The sequence below is a fragment of the Dromaius novaehollandiae genome, chromosome 9 (assembly GCF_036370855.1).
Source record: "Dromaius novaehollandiae isolate bDroNov1 chromosome 9, bDroNov1.hap1, whole genome shotgun sequence".
Taxonomy (NCBI): Eukaryota; Metazoa; Chordata; class Aves; order Casuariiformes; family Dromaiidae; genus Dromaius; species Dromaius novaehollandiae.
Window position 1 is genome coordinate 14155738 of NC_088106.1, and position 19798 is coordinate 14175535.

A 19798-nucleotide genomic window follows, 5' to 3' on the forward strand; every position below is an offset into this window, starting at 1 on the left:
GCAACCCTGAAGCCTTTCAGCAGTGTTAACTCACCCTCATTGTGAGTATGAGAAACCTGCCATGCTGTTTCTTCTTTGATATCTTCCCTGGATTTCTGCTGCTGCAAGGCTTCTCTGATCTCTGCAGCTAAATGACACAACCTAGAAGAGCAGTGTATGAGTGAACTTAGCAGAAAAAGGATCTCTATGTTTTAAAACTAGAGTGATCTCTGGGAAAAGAATTACTTAGATCTTTGATGCTTCAAAAGGCCAGACAACTGGGGCATATAGAAGAAATCCATTTGTTCAAATAGTGGGAACACTGAGAAGAAAAAGTTAGTGTCAATATCAGGTTAATTGGAAAATATTCAAAGGACTTTGTTTTGCTTAATTTTGAGGTTAGAAGTTCCCTGGGGTTCTATGAAAAGAACGTAACACTGGCAGCTCCTTTGAAATAAGGAGAAGTAAGCTACATAACAAAGAAGTCATTAGACGGATGTGACCTCCTCGTGGACAGATGTAGGGGGCAGCAGGAAAGCAAAGATGAGAATGCTGTGCAATTGCTCTCACTTCAAAAGAAGTCTGTGGTGGCATAAATTGACAGGTACGAAGACACCACTCTGAAGATAGATTCATCCTCTGTTCATCCTGACATCCAACATCAAAGGCAAAGTCACCTAGTTCCAAGCTTTCCCTGGATACACATGCAGCCTGTGGGAAGCACCAGCCATCCAGGTGTGTTGTGGCTCCACTGGTCTATTAGAAAGACAACAGCAATGGTGGCAAACCTTGCATTGCTTTGCAACAAAAGCTCAGGTCCTCTGATTAACTGCGTGCACTAGCTAAGACTGTCCCTTTATTTTTGTCGTCATTTGTTTTTCTTGTCTGCTTAAATCTAAAGCTTTTCAGGGCAGGAAGTGTCTTAGCTTGTATTCATACAGTAGCCTGCAGAATGGGAACCTGCTTCTGGTATTGGGGCCTCTTGGTAGTACTGATTGTAAACCGCGTATATGGGAGGGTGGGGGACTTGCCTGGCCTGTCTGGAGCCAGCAGAGACCGTTCGGTTCAGACTGGGAGTCTCTGGTGCTCTGCAGAGCCAGGGGAGTGTGTGGCATGGCAACCAGTTGCAGTCTGGCCTTCTCCCCATGCCTTACGCCAGAACAAATCTAGCTGGGCGGATCTCTGCACCATCACCACAATAGGGCAGCGCAAGAAGGTGAGCACTATGCATTACAGCAGCTGAGAGGATGTTTAAGAGCAGCTTATTAGCCAGGAATTATGAGCTAGAGAGGCCTAAGTAGGCTGAAGTATGAGGCTGTGAAACCAGCATGGGAAAAGGCTAAAGAGGGAGAGACTATTTAGAAGAGGAGGCAGATTCCCTTTCCTAACCTTTTTGAAGAGACAAGGAAACCCTTCAGGACAGGGAGATTCTGCCACATGGTATTGCCTCAGAAACATCTCAAGCCTTTGGAGAGCATGCAAGTTAGTCACCACATCCAGGGGAGCATGTGTTTAACCCCACGCTTGAAGAGAGAGGTGCTGAGGGGATGGGGGCAGGGCCAGAATACCTGAAAGCGAGCACCATGCCAGTCTGAGAGCATCATCTCCAGAAGACTGCTTGGAAGAGAGAATCTGCCTGCCCTCTCTGAGCATAGTCCTTCAGGCTTCTTGTGAAGACCAGAAGTGTTTTGCAAACCCTTTTTGGCCTATGTGTCAGTTCTGCTGATTGAAAACTCACTTCTGTTGATTGAAGAACTCTCTCTGAGCAAAGTGAGGAAAGGGGGTTTTGGGCCTCCCCCCTGCCTCCACTCTGAATTACTGCACTGAGTGTACAGTGATTCAGTACTGAACTGAATCACTGGCTGAGACTGGCTCATCTAATCTGATCGACTGCATACAGCAGGCCAACAAATTCTGCGGTGTTACCCCTGTGCCAAACCCAGTGACTTCTGTTTTGTCTCAAGAAAGGCACCCACCCTTGAGGTGATGATGCTCAGAGAAACAGTCCATCACTTAACTTGTTTTGAACCTCCCCCATCCCAAGTTAATGGTGCAGGTTGTGTTTTCCTTCTGAATTTGCCTGGCTGGACCAGGTTTGCAGCTACTGCTTTTTGTTCTGTATTTCATCTGTGGCTTGAAGTGCACTGCAGTAACAGATAATTTTCTGTACTGGGGGAACCAGATGGTACCTGTACACTGCCATGAAGTTGTCCATTGACCTTCTCTTTTGGCTTCTGCTGTGCCTGGAGGGCTCTGGAAATGCCTATTATCAACATTGTGTAATTGTCAGGGTGTACTCCAAGAGTAAACAACATGTTGTAGAAAGGCTGAGAGCCAACACCCATGTGGACTGGCCCCTTCCATCCAACAATAAAATAACTACCTGGAGGACTTTAACATCATACTGACTGCTGTCATCGTTGCTTGCTTCTGTCATCATCACTCAGCTCTTCCAGTCTGGGTTCAATAGAGGTTGCAGGCTGCATAGGAGAGAATTTTTCTGAAGGTAGGAAGAAAAAAAATCAACATATCTATAATCATAGATGGGACATCACATTTAACACCTTAGATTGGTTACATTTTTATGTTTATATAGACTAATGTTGTTCCTTTAGGAAGATATTCTTTTAAAATGATTCTCTAGTGAAAATAAACTATTTACAGGTAAGAAAAAACATATTTGGAAACTTTGCATTGTATTTCAACTCTGCGGTGTGCAGGCTGTGATCTTCCAACTTCACGAGGCTTATCAATTTCTTGCAGTAATCCTGAAGTTGAAAGGCCATGTGGGAAGTCCAGAATTACTCAGAACATGGTAGAGGAAAGGTGTTCCTACTCTTTGGAAGCATAGTCCAAAGGGAATCGAAATCAATCTGAACTGCAGCTGTGCCAGCAGTTGGAATGATGCCTTTTGACAAGATGTGTTGAAAAGTTCCTTTTAAGCAAATGTCCATGATCAGTTTTACAAAAGATATAAAAGAGACGTGAGTGAAAGCCAAGAACATTTTCTGTGCTTTGGAAATGAATTTTCTTCAGTGAGCCCTCCTAGTTTTTGTTGTTTACCGTACAGATGTTACCATGGCCTTGTATTCTGTAAATTTGTGTTCATGCACGAGTAGCTGGCAAACAGTCTAACTATACCAGCAGAACTAGGTTAAGCTGCTGTTTGCCAGTGAGTTCAACTAACGTTCATTGTTTCTCACTGTAACTGTGCAGCGTGTTGTTCTTGGACCCCTGTGCTATTTTTGTCATTTGGTAAATGTAAAGTTGAGGCCTCTATTTGTGTGCTACCTTTATTGTGTTCAAAAGGACAAAGGACCATGAGACTTAGAAAGGTGGGGGAGAGAACATGAGTAGTTAAATTAATGTTTGCCAACTGTCTTAGGATAGGTGTTAGTTTTCCTGGCTGGTTTCTCTCGTATAAATTAAATCTAGATTATTTTAGACTTGGGTCCTGTGTTATTAGAATCATCAAAAGTGGCAAGCAAGCTTGGATGATACTCTGAACATGTTTCCAGAGGTTCGAGCATACGTAAAAGACATTAAAGTTCTTATTTCTACTGCCTAACTCTTCTATCAAACTCTTGAATAACCTTAGCCAGAGTATTTAACCTTTCTGCTCTTGAAATGGAGGAGAGCACTAACCTTCTATGAGCTGAGTAGTGTGGGGTGAGATTCAGCTAATATTTGTAGAAGAGTAGGAGTTCTTTAGAGGCATATGAGTCTTAGCTAATATTTGCAGAACACTTTGAGGTTTTGGGATAGATGCTGCCACCAAAGGGTACAGTGGTATTCACATGTTCTGTCATGTCTGTGTTGTTTACAAATAGAATAGAATGATGTTTTGAAGGTCAGAGACCTTGAGAACAATAGTGGGTTTGAAGCACTCATTTATTTTTACAAAGTTCAGATGCCTGGCATACACTAGCGTTTCATTTATATAAAAGATCTGATCAAACATTTTGGTTGTTTAAAAGGGTTGTTTTGCTTGTTTTTAGGCTGTTGAAATGTCAGATGGTAAAAACAAGCGAGAGTTCCAGATGGGGCAACTGGAAGAGAAACATGACAAAGATGGTAATGGGAAAGCTTCAGATTCTAAGTTAACTGAGTGTCCCGTATCTTGCCTCTGACTTCCAAATCCACTTCTGTCCAAGTCCTTATGCTAAGCCACATACCATGAGGAAGTTCTTCATTATATGGGTAAGCAAAACCCATAACTTTTTCCTTCCCTTATTTGCTAGTCCATCCATGCTGGGAATTGTTTGGAAGCTGGAGTCTCATCTGGAATACTCAGCTCTTCTGTGACCAAGAAAATTATAAGTAGTCTGCTATAATGACCCCAAATTTGAATTAGAACTCCATAACTTGCATTAACCGAAGAAAATGGACCCTTGAGTTTGATCTCATTCACTGATATTCATGCTGTGATTTGCACCAGCTGATGAATCTCTTTGTCTTCCTGACTTCTGGTGAGGATACAGGCAAAATCTATGTTTGGGTAATGGTGGAAGACAAGGGATACAATAAATGCTGTGAAATCCCTGGTTATTGATAGAGAAGTAAAAGCTGATGAAAAAGGATCTTTCTAATCAGACATCTCTTAATACAAGAATTTATCTCAAATCCTGTAGTCTATGGATGGCTTTCTTGAAGACAAAGGGAGGCATAATTTGTACTGGCAAAACTAACCCTGAGTTAAAATCAGAGTAAACAGTTGGTGCAAATTGCAGCTTTTGTTTGTTTACACTTGAAGCTGCTCTAGTCACTGAGGGCTGGAGTTGCAGCAAATTCCTAACCAATGTTGCTGTTTAATTTGTTGTATTAGTGGAGGTTTATTCCATAGTGTTTGGGAAGTAAAGCTCAGTAGAGGGAACCGAAATTACCTTGCAGTGACCAACTGCAGCACCAGGTGACTTGTTCTTTGATGTCAGCGGATGTAATGTGGGAGTGTACAAGGATGGCGCTGGATATGCCTGGTTGAGCACTGCCATTTATTGTGTTAGCTGTTTATTACAAGGACCCAACTCTTGAGCACTTTAAATTCCTTCTGCCTTCACTGAGATGAAAGTTGCTTGGCACCTTGCACAGTTGTGTCCTTAATTTCTGTATTGATTCGAGGGATGGACAGAGAGCCTTTCTGGAAGGCAAAAATAGCACTGGAAGCCACTAATCTGTGACGCTGTGAATGTGGTCTTGAGTTCTGTCTTAGAGACTGCTGTCTAAAACAGCACCTTAGGAGGACCATGCTCATCTGCAGAGATATTTACAAGCTGGCATCAGTGGCTGCCCATGAGCTATTGTACCCAAAAGACAAAGGGGAAGGGGCAATATTCCTGAAATTGACATTTAAGAATGTGTGATATATAGAGGAATGTAGCTAAGCCTGTAGGATTGTTACTGTCTAATTAATGGTTCCTTGCTGCTGTGCCATAGCCTGCACTGTGCTTTAAGGAGCAACAAGCTAAACGGCATATGCCTTGCACTTAAGTGTGGATTGTGTCAATTCAGGCTTGCCACATGCTCCCAAAAATCAGTCTGGAGATCTCAGCCAGATAAAACTCTGTCTGTGTGAGTCAAATTACATCAGTGTAAGAAATTAGATGTATGAATACACACACACTCGAGCTTTCAATTTAGGGGTTAAAATTCAGAAAGTTGAAGGCCAAGTATTATGGTCATGTGCAAAGGTCTTTATTTTATTTACTTTCTTACAATGGAACATGTAAAGTCTGGGGGCTTTTATATTGGCTTTGGTGGCGTCACACACCTCTTGCATCTTCTCATATCTCAGCAGAGGCCACCAGTATCCCCACTCTTTCTCCCAAGATCTGTATTTTGTGTCAATTGTAAATGCTAATGGCCCATACAGAATCAGCTGGATTTTCTTTCTTTTTTTTTTTTTTTTTACACCACTCTAAATTTGAAGTTATTTCAGTAAAATTGTTAAAACAGCATGCATGCAACAAGGAATCCACCTAAATGTGTTAGAAATGCCTGTAACCCAACAGGAGGTGAGGGTGATAACTCATGAGACTCCCTGTGCTTACATCCTGGATTCCCCCAGAACAGCTCACGATGTCTGAGATTGCTTTGGTGTAATTTTCAGTGTTTCCTGTTTAGTAACTCAGATTTTCCTTGTTCAGAGCTGGTAGATTTCACCTGGCCTTGAATCCTATGACAGAATGTCAAGGAGGATGTCGTAGGTACCTTGTTGCCATCTGCATGAGATATACTGGGGCACAGCAGTTTTTCTGCAGTATGTATCCAGACGGAGAATAGATGATAGGCTGAGTCATTTTGACTTGGATACTATGGAGTGCAGGTTATAAAGGAAACTAACGTTAATGGACTTGCAATGTACATTTGCCATCAATCTGATGATGTGGAATTGAAACATAACCTGTTATATTTTAACTGCGATCTCTTACTCAGGTTCACTCATTTCACTATTTTTTTGCAATGTTTCCTCACTTTAGCCAGAAGCATTTGACCAAACCATAGAAGATATAAAGATTTCTGTCAACAAGAATACAGAGGAAACTTCTCAGAGCGTCTGGCCATTGATTGTGTGGTCATGAAGGTACATGTGTGTTCCGGCTGTGGTGGTGATGGAGGTAATGAGTTGTTGACAACAAGACATGGGAGGCCTGGGAGAGATGCAGCATAGTGACATACCTGAGGTGTGCCTACACAGGACAAATGCCCAAGTGGCTAGCTCATGTTGGCCTTTGTGCTGCTGTGGTGTCACATGGAGCTGGTATTTGGCCTAGGTAATATAGAGGTTGGTGTATGTCTATACCGTAGACCTAGTCTTAATAATGTTCTTTCTGAAATGATTGCTAGATAAGTCTATTGTCTCGCTCCTCTTAAAATGGGACCTATCAATTACATGAATTTTATGCAGAGAGCAAAGATGATCAAAGCAGGTGGTGCAATAGGATAAACAGAGGCACACTGTGGTTTAATACTGATGTCGTCTGTTCACTGATTGTGAATTTCTGGGTGATATATAATGTTTCTAATTGATTGTATTAGTAAGAGTGTTTTCTGGAGGGCATCTGATGGGGATTCAGGACATCTGGCTCTGTTCCTTGCTGTTTCGTTGGCCGGCTGAGCAAGTTAATTCCTCTTCCTGTGCCTTAGTTACTTCACTATAAAATACAGATAATCACCCATAAAACTGAGATAATTACACTGTCCCCCTTGCCTCTGCAATACTTGGAGCCTACTGATTACGAGTCCTAGATGCATTCCTAAAGTTGTTATTATTTTCTTTGTTTAGACAAGATTATGATAATAACAGACATGCCAATGTCAGGAAATCTGATCTGCTTAAAGCTGGCAAGAGGAGATGGGAACCTGAATCATTATTGATTTCATTTAAAGGTCTCTGCTAGCAATTTCTTTAAAGGAAATAATAAAGGTTTATTCCAGAGTTCTTCTCTCTGCTGGAACTCAGTGCTTTTCTGCAGTACCTATTTCTAGTTAAGAAAATCCTAGCAGTTGGCAAATGACAACTCTTCAGTCTAATAGGTGGCACATCACTCATGTCTGGGAGTGTAAATGTTCTGTACTTAAGGATCTTTGCAGGTGGCTCCCTAGATTTAGCAGAGACAAGAACAACATATATTGCTGTTCCTGGCACTTCTGAGGTCTCCCAAAGCCATTTGAAATTTACAGAAGTAGACACTGGGAGGACCAGGCTTAGGTGCTTTTGAAAGCAATTTTGTGCTAAACAGCAACTGTATATCAGCATAAGACATCATCCATAAAATGTCATCCATTGAGAAAAGGCCTGTTTTCCAAGTCTTAAGCACTACTTCCCCTTGATGCTTCTGAAAATCCTGTCATCTTTCTCTTTGCTGTCCTAAAGACGGGCACAGAAGTCCTCACCTGATCTTGAGTGGGTGAAGGCTGGTGTAGCTGGAAGAAAGGTGACCATGACCATTTATACTGGTAAGGGAATGGATAGTTGCTGTGCTGGCCAGCTTCACTTACAGAACTGAACTTGTTATACTCTCTTACTCTCTTCTTGTAGCTATTGAATGTCCCTGAAAAGACTGTCAAAGGAGGAGAAAGCTTAGGTTAGAATTACTGCAAAGCATTCATTTCCTTGGCTGCAAAAAGGCAACATTGTGGCAGTGAATACTCTGGCTGATTGCTAGGGCTGGATTTGAACTCACGACCAAGCAGCTTCATGGTTAGTTGCTGCTCAGGCCAGGTCCATGATCAGAAAGTACTTTCCGCTTTTCCAAGAAGTGGTTCCTCACACAAGAAGCATCATCTGATGTTAGAAGATCAGGTAAAGGCATAAAAAAGTAGAGAAGAATGGGTACGTGGCTTTCCCACTTGTAGAGACTGGTCTTGCTAAAACAGTGTAGAGCTCCTCCAACCCAACAGCCAGCCAGTAGTACATAGCTGGAGGGCTTTCATCCCCAGATGTCACAGAAATACCTTCTTGGTGCTAAATTCAAGGTGGAGGGTGCCAAATCTGCCTTTCCAGCTTGGCACCAGTTTTCTTTGCTATTGTAATTCACTGGAGAGTGTGGTGTTTGTGTAGAGTTCATGTGTCCTAGCAGCTAAAGGCCAAAGCTGGTACTGGAGCTCCTAGTGCTGGGTGCTGTTCAAACTCCCTGCAAGCCTCAGCCAGTTCCTTCCCTAAAGAGCTTGTGACTGGAACAGATAGGGCAGAGAGGGGATGAAGAAGCTTTTTTCCAAAGCCAGTTCTAAGTTGTCATGGGCACACAGAGACCTGTACTCAAAAGCATTGCTATTATCCAGTTTTCATGAACAGCATAGGGAATGTACCCAGAGTCCAGGAATAGCTTATCTGATCATCTGGCAAAAAGCAGATACTCTTTTGATAAGTTCTTCTACCCACCTGCCTCCCTTGGGGATACAATATCCTTAGCACTGGCATCTCCTCATACTTGCACCCCAGAGCTGCTCCCCAGGATCTGTATCAGTGTATGGGATAGACTCAGAGATACAAGAAGTTTCTGGCAGAGGTAGGAATCCAGATCGCTCAAGTCACTCAGGCACAAAGACCAGCTTTCTCTCCCTTGGGATTTTATCCCTGCCATCAATTTTGCCTCCTGTTTTCTTTTCAAATCTTTTTCTGTCTTTTGGTGGAGTGTGTGTGTTATGTTTTTAAGGAAGAAATTAGGCTGCAACTTTACATTGTCACAGCGGTGTTAGCTCTGGCAAGCAGCAGCCCTGGAGCTGTGATCCACACACTGAACCCTCTAGTGTACTGGTAACTACAGTGAAATTATCTTGTGATGGCGGGGTGCATATTGCCATGGCAGTGTAATTACACAGCAAATACAGCAGGTTGTTTAGCCTAATGATAGGCTGAGCGCCAACTGGAAACAACAGTAAGTGCATGTCCCATGTAGGTAGGGAGTGGTGCTGTGATCATCCGATGTTGTCAGGCCTGACCATATGAAGTTAATACCTCCTTTTAGCAATGATACTCAAGTTAGCACTTATGTGTTCTAGTAATCGTGTATATTCGTTTTGTTTTTAAAATAGCCCATCTAGCAAAGGAGGGTAGCATACAGCAAATGCAACGCGATCTGCTCTTCCCTATGTGAAGCCTAGCTGAGTCACAGAGGATGTCAGGCTGGCTGATGGGACAGTTTTCACTTCTCTAGGACAGCCTGCTGTGATCCTCCAGGTCCAGTGCTTCATTGCATGTTGTGAAGATGTGTCCATGAGTGTCTTTCAAGCTAGTTCAACTGAGGTGGTGGTTTGTGCAAAGTTTGAAGATGTTCATTGAACATTAGCTATAAAGTGGTTGGTATTTTCCAAATGTTGATGCCTTAATTTCTGCCTGTAGATGGATTTTTTTAAAGCTGCCTAGCGAGTAGCTGCCAAATAGAGTTGGTATCCATGTAGCATTCACTCTGGGATTCAGGAGATTTTAAGATTTTCATGTTGACAGATACCTGGGATTCAGACTACTTTGTAGTCCACAAATACACAGATAAATGAGTTTCCTTTGAGCCCTCAACCTTTTCCCTCCTTCTTTGCCTATCAAAACTTGAAGTATTTTTTTCCTCTTCAGAGCACAAATCCCATGATCAGCAAGCTGGGTGTCTGAGAGTGACTTCACTGAAAGATGACACCCAAACAATCATCTCAATAAAATGAAGGCTACCTGACACTGCAACTTCTAAGTGGCTTTGGAAAATGAATTGCAGAACTACAGCTAATTATTTTTAATTATCTGGGATAATTCATCTGAAAGGGTCCCAAGTGCTTCCCAGATCTTGCATAGAGTGCAGCAATTCAGGTGCCTTGCTCTTATTTTTGAAAACTGCCAGTATTTTGAAGCAAAAGTCTTACCAAGAGTCCACTGAAATCTTTTAAAGCTGAAGATATTTTACATTTGAAAATAGTAAGGTTATTAGTAAGGCTCCTAAGTCACATAGACACTGTTGTGGTTGTTTATACCAAGTCTGTCTAATTGTTGGCTTGGAGCTCTCTGCAACATAGGCCAGCTTAATTAATGAGTACAATTCTGTATTATTAGTTACCCTAAATCAGCTGGAAAAGCTGCTGGCTTTTATTTCTGAAACGGAATTGAATATGCTCAATCTCCACACATGATGGGAATGAAGAATCATTCTGTCAATTCTCTTCCTGCCAGCTGATGCCAGGGTCAGAGAAGTAGGTCACACCTTCCTGGTTTTGAGATGGAGCAATACTCATTTTAGACCAATTTGCTCTGAGCACGGAGCTCATCTGCTGGGTTGAACCAGGGCATTGTTGCTTTCTCTAGTGCATTGTTCGGCTCTCCCTCTAATTAGCTCCAAATGTTTCTTATGCCTGTAACACAGTGGTAGTGATGAATAATGGGCTCTCTTCTCTTAACCCTTTGACCCCTAATTCGGTTGTGCACTCCCACCTAGATGCTTTCACTTTCCTTCATCCACCAGCGCTGCATCAGTCTGACAGCTGCCTGTATCAGACTCGCTGCCCCATAACCTCGTCTCTCCTGTTCTCTGAATTGAGTAGGAGAGAGTGTGAGAGGAATGATCTGGCTCCACGTTTCCTTTGTAGACCTCACTGGTTGCTTTGCATGCATGTGTGAGTGCACAGAAGGATGTGCCATTGGTCTTGGAAAGGTGGAGAGCCAATGTCACTCCAGGCCTTCTGCTTTGGAGGTGACCTGCACAGAAAAGTTGTGACTAGTTGGTTTGTAGAGCTGCTCTAGTTACATGCCTGAAAAAGAAAGGCATTGCAGCCTAATCCTAGGAGACGAGTTGTAATTGCTGATCACTTTAGCTAAGCAGAAGTCTCTCTCAGATGCGGTTTCTTTACCAGGGGCAGGCTGCAGCCTTGAGAGAGATGACACAACTTCACGTGCATGAGAAGACATGCAAGAGTTCAAACCCCAGGAAAGCAGGAGTGACACCTGTGTGGACATGAGACTGGGGTTAATGAGAGGAAGGAGAGAGGACACTTGCTAAAGATGAATTGTGGAGTGGGGGGGAATGCTTGGGGGAGGTTAAACAAAGGGCATATCCTGTCCTCTGAAACAGTACAATGACAACATGTATTCTTACCACCTTCCTTTTTCAAAGCAAAGCCTATTGCTTTAATTTTGTTTTTCCAGTTCAGAAAATTGAGTCATCAGCCCAATGTGCTGAACTCTCCCTTGCTGGAGCAGGCAGGCAGCTTTCTGAAGGCCTGGCAGAGACTTGGTCACCTGGGCCCAACACTCCCACCTCAGCAGATGTGACAGCCCTCCCCTGCCCGGTGCAGCGTGGCACGTCTTTTGTGTCTGTGCTGTTTCCCTGTGAGCTCTCTCGGGTGGCTGACAGCACCTTTCAGCCTTGACAAAACACTCGGAAGCCTCTGCAAGCCATTCCTCTGCAGAGGAGTGCGAGGGCTGAGCGCTTCTTACTGCTCTCGATGTTCTTGCTACCTCCTTCATTCCTGCACCATCTCTGTCCTGCTTCCACAGAGAAAGGCCAATGCAGTGTCATCACATGCTGCCTGTTTTGCAACTGTCAGGTCTTGTAAAGCACTGACATTTGGAAGCAGGGTTAGATGGGAAACATTTTACAGCTGGCATAGCACTGCTTTCTGTCCCTGGTGGGAAAAGCAGAGCTTTTGCTTTTGCTGATATTGTCTGTCCTGCAGCACATAAAGGCTGGGCTGAGGGTGTTTCTGTGGTATGATGCTTTTGGATGCTTGAGCTGCAGGTCAGTCAGTCTGTGCAATATGCAATTCCCAAGGAATTGTATCCACTATAAATTCCTTTTCCTTCAACAAATATCTCTCTGTAGCCCAGACCTGGGCGGGGGTGGCACTTCAACCATGTCTTTCTGTGCTACGTGACCTCTGCGTGACTAAGTTCTCTGGAGGCTCAAAATATTGCAACTGGCCCAAACCTCTTCTCTGTCACGCTCACACACTCTTCTTGCCCCAGATCCGACACCCAGGATCCTGTACCCTAGTTGAATGGTATGCAGAATGGCCCAGCTGTTGGCTATGGACTGTCATGGAGGATGGTTTCTTTAGGCTTATGCCCCCACCTTTTAAGACACTGGTAATGACTGGGCAACAGGAGCCAAGCCAGTAGACAAAGACTTCCTCTGCTCCCAGAGTGGCTGGGGTCTTTGACCTGCTGTCAGTGCTGCTCTGACACAGCCTGTGAAGGGAGTTCACAGAGATGGGAATCGGCTCTCACAGCTGAAAGACTGTTTTCTATTGCAAGAACCTTGATATTTGTAGACTGTAATTACAAGAAACAACCATTTTGCTAATCTAGTCTCACCTTTTGCATCATTCAGACAGGAGACCTGTACCATAATGTCTGCGTCGAGGCTAATAATTCACTGTTAAGCTGCAGCACATATTTTAGAAAGACAGCAAATCTTGCTTTAAGCACTCCAAGGGTGGACAATAAAACTCTCCTACATGATTTGTTCAAGTGATTAACTACTGGCATTTTTTCAAGTTTTAATTTTTAAATGCTCATATTATTTCCAGCCTGATTTTAATCCAGCTTTTACTTTGAGCTTCTGGGTCTAGTTATACTTTGAGTTCTTGGAGCCTTCTAGTATCTCACACAGCCCCCATGGAAAGATATTAATAGGTTTAGATCAGATCACCTCCAAACCTTCTCTTTAGTTAGCCAAATAGATCAGAAACTGCTGAAGTCTCTTTCTCTCTTCCTTGCTCTCTGCAACATCTGGAATCAAATGATGTGTTACTTTGGATCAATCATCTCTTCAGAACGGCATCTGACCACCTTCTATTTGATGATGCTTAAATACACGTCTTTAAAAGTACTTCGTTTACTTGTGGCTGTTTTCTAGACCAAAACCATCTGTGAATTTTTTCCACTGACTAACCCAGATGAACCAAAACCCAGAGCTGACCGCAGGAGCTACCTGCCTGCCGTACTGGGAGCAGAGAGAGCCACCAGCGGAGCTCCTGACCACGGTGGGGGTTTCGGCTGAGTACGCCTGGGCCCAGGAGTGCTGCCCTGTCACTCAGGACCGGAGCCACCACGAAGCTGGGACCCCTGCCTCAGCAAGCACAACCCGACAATTTTTTTAACCGGTTTCTTGCAAGCCACTTCTCGCCTTAGCTTTTTGTCGCTTGTTTGCTATTGCCCTCTGGTGGCGATAGGATATCCTTTGGCTTGGCTTCCCTAAAATGTTTTATTTTCTCTAATTTTCCACCACTTATTGCCCTGGGGCAATCGTCTTGTTGATACGATTTCAATAATATAATTTACCTGGATCTTAACACTCAGCTTTATTATTTAGAGCTTTATGCTATGCAGGAAAGATAATTTGCTCCCTGTAGTAGATACCTAATGTCCTGTCATTTAAGACTAGAACAGATTTTTCCTGTCCTGCTAATCAAAATGTTTTGACAACAGAAACTGAAGATATTGATGCCATTTCAGGCTTAAAATAATTCACAGTCCTGCAGAGTTTGGGCTGAACTTCCTATACAGCAGCTGCACCCACAAGCCTGGTGCATTAGGTATCTTCTCTTTAGTTAGAAGGATTGCCTTTTTCCTATTTATATTTCTGTCTAAAGGCTTTGTTTCTGTTCTAGAGAGTAGACTATTTTAAGCACACTCCCTTCCAATCAATCCTTTCTTTTTGTCACACAAGCCAAATCAGTTATTGAATGATCTTGGCTAATCAGAGGCTGTCGTCTTATAGAGATCCTACAAGATGGTTTATTAATGAGACCTAGATTTTTTCTCTGGTTGTAATGCAGTGAGATCTTAATAAGCAATGAAATGCTGTGTCTGCAATCACTTTTAAGAGGCTTAAAAGGAAAATACTACTACTACTACTACTGTGCTTGCTCTCCCTACACTGCCATCCGGTGGATGCAAAATTCATTTCCATTTGTAAATGGAAAGGGAAATTCTCCTACTGATATCACAGCTTGCAAACTTGCACCAAGTTGACTCTTACTTGCAACACAGTTTCCTGGCCAGCAAGGAAAGTGTTGGTTATTCTTTAATTTTAGTTATTTCTTATTAGAAAAAGAAGTTTTCCAGTCCTTCCATCTGAAAAAAACATCCTCTACCCTGGAACAGGAAGTAAACCTGTCTGGATCTTGAAAAATAGCTCTAAAAACCTCCCAAACTCTGTTTTTCATGTCTGGCATGGACATCCCAAGCCATTGAATACTGTTGCTCTGGATGCTTTGGAAAATGAAGTTGAGGTCCTATTTTGATTTTCAGATAATCAGTGTGTGAGCTAAAAACAGCAGAGCCCTGGGTTGGATGCAGCACTGCATTTTTGGTCCAGGCGGAGACGCACAGGGCCCTGAGTTAACTCTCTGCTTTTCTGCCGAGGACAGATGATGGGCACAAGGAGAGGGAGCCTGTTGTGGTGCTCACAGCTGTTACCTGCTGGTCTGCAAATCTGACTTTCCTGCACTGAGCTGCTTCCAAGCACAGCGAATCTTGCGCATCGGCATCAATCACATCTGTGCTGGTCATTTCACCTTCCCAGACAAATCTCTGGACAAGTGAGTACCAGGAGCAGATGGAGGCAGTGTGTGAGGGACCAAGTGCCTTGTCTGAGGACATGCTGTTGTCTCTTGGTTATTGCCTGCAACTTTTTCCACTTTGGGGCTCTCTCTAATGCAAAGCACTATGGAAATCCCTGCCATGGGCATTCAGACCCTACGTGAACTGGGTCTCAACAATTACAGCATTACTGTGCCTCTTTACAGGAGGAATGTGGGAGCAATCTCAGTACTTGAAGACAGAGACTGGGGCAGGGGGCTTGTGGGGAGGAGGAGGGTAGGCAGGTTTGGAGTTACTTGGTTGCTCTGCATCCTTCCTAAATACAGACAGTACGAAAGGTGCTTATGCATGGGAATCGCATCTGGAGAGTGATGAAATACTTTGGTGAGGAAAGCAGCATGGTATTAAACAGAATAGCCAGCCCCAGGGAACTGAACCAGGAGGAACAACTCTGGCATTTTAGCTGCTAGAAGTGGGCCATGTAACCCTCACACTGTAACTACCAGAAGGTGGCATCCATCCCCTGGAGACACCCCAGCCCATACTGGGCATGGTACCATTCCTTATCTGGAAGGCTCATGTTTTTTCTATATCTTGCTGGGTCTCAGAAGGGGCTCTGCAGTGGGGTGTTTGGGGCCAGCCAGGTCCTGGTCTGGAGGCAGGGTGGAGATGGCAAGTCCTACCACCTTGCAGCGCTGCCAGCATGTTCCAGGTCTGAGTCATTCCCTTGCCTGTTTATCTTTGGTATTTATTTATTTACCACCGAGGTGTCGGCCCAGAGCAGGCTGGCTGTGCCGAACTTCTCCGGTGGCCCAGTGGCCGCTGCCAGCTCTGTCCAAGTCCTGTGGTGTTGGGAATATTTTCATCCTGAGTCGAGGGGGGAAAGAGGTCGGGTTCCTGCCGAGAACAATGCCACCGCAATCTCGCATCAAAAGCCTGCTTGGCTCCAGGTAATGAGAGTGCAGAAGCACAGAGTAAACGTCTTTCACCCTCCCCACGGAGCCTCTGGCTCCTAGCTCTCTCCCTGAGCTAGGCTGGGGGGGGCGGAGGGAGGTTGAGAGGCATATCCTTTGCTGTAATTATATCCTGTTGCTAGAGTTATTGTGCTCTGCTTAAAGAAATCATCATAATACAGCCTCCCAGAGAAGGTAATTACTGTGCATCTTATGAATGGCTGCATGTGAATGGCTGCTCAAGCTGCTGTCAGCAGCAAGTTTCAACACATCTTACATACCAGGCATTTTATAGCCTTAGTTTTATTTTTTTCATCATCCCTCGCCTTTTTCTTTATTTTTCATTAATGGATCTGTTTTTGTTTGTGTTGGGTTCCCCCCCCCCCTTTTTTTTTTTGAGGTCAGAGTTCATGTCTTTGATGGAGCATTTGGGTGGTGGCTGCAGCTTTAATTTGCTGCATTTCCATTGCTGTGTGGTGGCTTGAGGGGAACTGTCTGAAAGATGCCATTTCCCAGAAGTTCCCATATGGTAGCATCTAAGTGGGCCCTAGTTTCCTACTCTGAGCCCATAAAAAGTGGCATACTACTGTTGACATGAGTTGGTGTCACTCTACCACTAGCATAACCACACGGATTGAAGTCCATGGAACAAATTTTTTTTTTCCTGTTCTATTTTCCCAGTTTTTCCCTCCTACTGAAAAAGAGCTGGTGACTATCCCACCTGCTCCCAAACAGGCATGGCAGACCTCTGAGCTTTCTGAGGCTCCTTTGAGGCAAATCTCTATCCTTGCCATCAGCACTCCTGCCACTGGCACCAGCAAGCCCCCTTGATTAGCTATCAGTGTAAGTGTCCCTGCATTGTGGCTAAAGTTATGGAGAATCACAGCCTGGTAATGCTGCATGTGGAGACTGCCTTGTAACTGATATGGCTGCAGAGCCATGATCTGTCCCTTGGCTTTGCAGTGAGGTTTGAGTTAAGGAGATGAGGGAATGCCAGAGGAGCCCTGGCTACTCTTCCTTTCTGAAAGGTCACTCATGTTTGCTTTTCCCCAATAGTGTGTGGTAATCCAGCCTCTTCTTGTGTGTAGGGCCACAGTGTGTGATCATGACTGTAATGGCTGTAATAATATCATGTCCATCTTCTGGCCAGCCGAGGTGAGAATGAGAGACATCTGCTTGGACTGTTTCCTTGTGCAAATGTCTGGGGCTTGCTTTTGTGATGCTGAGGTGTAGTTGTTTTAGTCCCCGCAATGATTTGTTGTGTTTGTGGCCCGGCTATGGTGTGCTGTTGAACTTCTGCTGTGTTGCATCCAGAGGTGGCTCCTTCCTCGATGCTGTGAAGAGTGCTGTGTTGGTCTCTCTCTGTGACTCTTGGTGAAGCCTGAAAGGCACTCTGGCTCCTCTAGGATGGAAGGTGCTGTAATAAATGTGAGCTCATAATGCCGCTGTTAAAAATAACTGAAGCTAAATTAAAAAGAAAAAAAAAGTTGTCTTATTCAGCCCTACCCCAAAGGGAAAATGGACAGAAGGAATTGGGCAATCCTTCTGTAAGTTCTTTTTCTTTAGACTGTATTCAAACCACACAAAGAGCCAGGTTCTCAGCTGGTGTCAATTGTTGTTGACTTCAGTGGAGTGAGGCTGGTTTACACAAGTTGAGGCTGCTAAATGCCAGCATCTGGATGAAGCTGAGACACAGCTGCAATTACTTTTGCAGAAACCTCCAGTCTGAGGCTTGTTCAAAAACTCTGAGCCCTCCTGAGTGCCTGAGCCATCAGCACTCTGATTCAGCAGCTTTTCTGGGATGTGAAGGGTTATGAAAGGACCTTTACTAAGGTCAGAATTGGCTCTAATCTCAGCTGGGTTCTGCTAGTCTTGTGTCTGTCATTCTGTTGTAATCACTGCTTTAGCTGGGCTCCTCTGAAAAACTCTGCAAAACCTTTTTACTTGATGCTTCACCAGCATCATCTCCTGTCTAGACACTCTAATTATGAGAAGCAGGGAGCGTACAGCATGATGTGTAGATAACCCTGGATAACTCCAAGGCAACCATGTGCTGCTTCCATCCCTCCTCTGATTGCCCTCTGAACTGGCTTTGCCAATTTGTTAACTGCTCCAGCATGAAGATTAGCAAAGTGGGACTGTACAGTGCCACCTGGGCATTATTCATTTAAACTTCACCTTCAGATACAAGCACTCAATCCGTAGAAATTGATAGGCAAACCTTCTCACACTGCAGTGGGATCCAGAATTTAGCCTTTACTTGCTTTTGCTTTTCTATATGCTCCCAAACTCCCCGGGCTAAACAAACAATACCCTTCCCCCCCCTCCCCCCCCAGTAGAACATATTAAATCCGCAAGCTGCTTTGAGTATTTTTGTATACTCACTGGATCCACCTTAATTCTGTTCTCATCCACGGACTTGTTTTTGATTTACACTAGCATCGATAGTATCCAAACTCAGACTGTATGTATTTCTGCTGTGTCCTTTACATAAGAGCTTTTAAAGCTACTGATCTAACAGGAGACTGTCAAATAATCAATACCTATGAAACATTGGAATGCTTTTCCTTAATTCAGTTGCTCTCAGCAGTGTGCCAGCTCCAAGAGTGTGTAATGAGAGGAAAAATTTCTTTTTCTTTTGCCCTTCTTTAATGTGTCATCTTCCCTGATTCCTTCACTATAACTGGTACCAAAGAGAATTGTGATATTTAGCAAGGCTCCTGGGATGTAGCCTGTTTCCCAAGTCTCTGTGCTAGCCCTGGGGTGCCATGTGGGTTTACATGGGTCTCTGCAGGAGCTGGGGCATATGAGAATAATCTGTTCTCTGCATTTTGATTCCCAATCAATGTGCTTTGAAGTGATTATAGGGAGGTGTTTTTTGTTTTTTTTTTTTTTTTTTTTTTTAATTTTCAAAAGCTTCTACAGAAAAAAATATGCCATAGTGATCTGTGGGGTGAGAGCCACAGAGCAGCCTGCTTCTGCTCCATGGGAGAGCACCTTTTGTACTCCTCCTGGCAATGGCATGGGTGAGCTAATGCTCTGCGGGCATGCTTTTAGGTTGCAGCTCTCTATAGTCCAGATTGAAAGGCTGGTCTATGTGGGTTCAGGTAACAGAAATATGCTGTGAGTGTGGAAGACTTGAAAGAAGTTGGTACTTGAGCCAGTTAATGAGTGACCTGCACAAACCTTTGGGTGCTGGCAGGAGCTGTTGAGTCTGAGCTGCACAGAAATACTGCTTGAGGAAAATGGCACTGGTTTAACTAGAGTCTCGTTTTCAACCAGTGCAAAAGCCTGTTTCAGTATTCTTCCTTCAGTGTAAGGTTGAGGTTTTCATCTGAATGCACTTCTGTCTTAGAATGCATTAAGACATATCCTCATAAAGGGCTGAATTTGGTGGCCGAAACTCTGAAAGAGTGGATGTGAAATCCTGAGCTCTTTGAGCCAAACTGCAGGGCAGCTGGGACTTCTGGAGCAGCCCGGTTAAGCAGGGTTGTCTTCAGCCTGCATCCAGCCAAACCTGAGACTCCAGCTGGAGCTGTGGCTCCAAGACCCTTCCCAAAGGAGACAGTCCTTCAGCTCAGGAATTATCAGAGCCAAAACCAAGCCAGTTCACAGCCTCCTGTGAGGAGACTCACCTTTCCTCTCCTCTGCCCTTTCCACTCTCAGGCTCGTGGTGATCTCTGGCTGAGGACCAACTTTGGATTGAGTGATTCAATGTTTGTTTACATCCTAGAATTTAGGGCTTGCGTGTGAAAACGGGGAAAAAAAGGAAAGTTCATGGGATGAAAGCACAGTTTTTTTCCTTTTTTTCCTCCATCATGCTTTATCATGTTGCCCTGGTTGG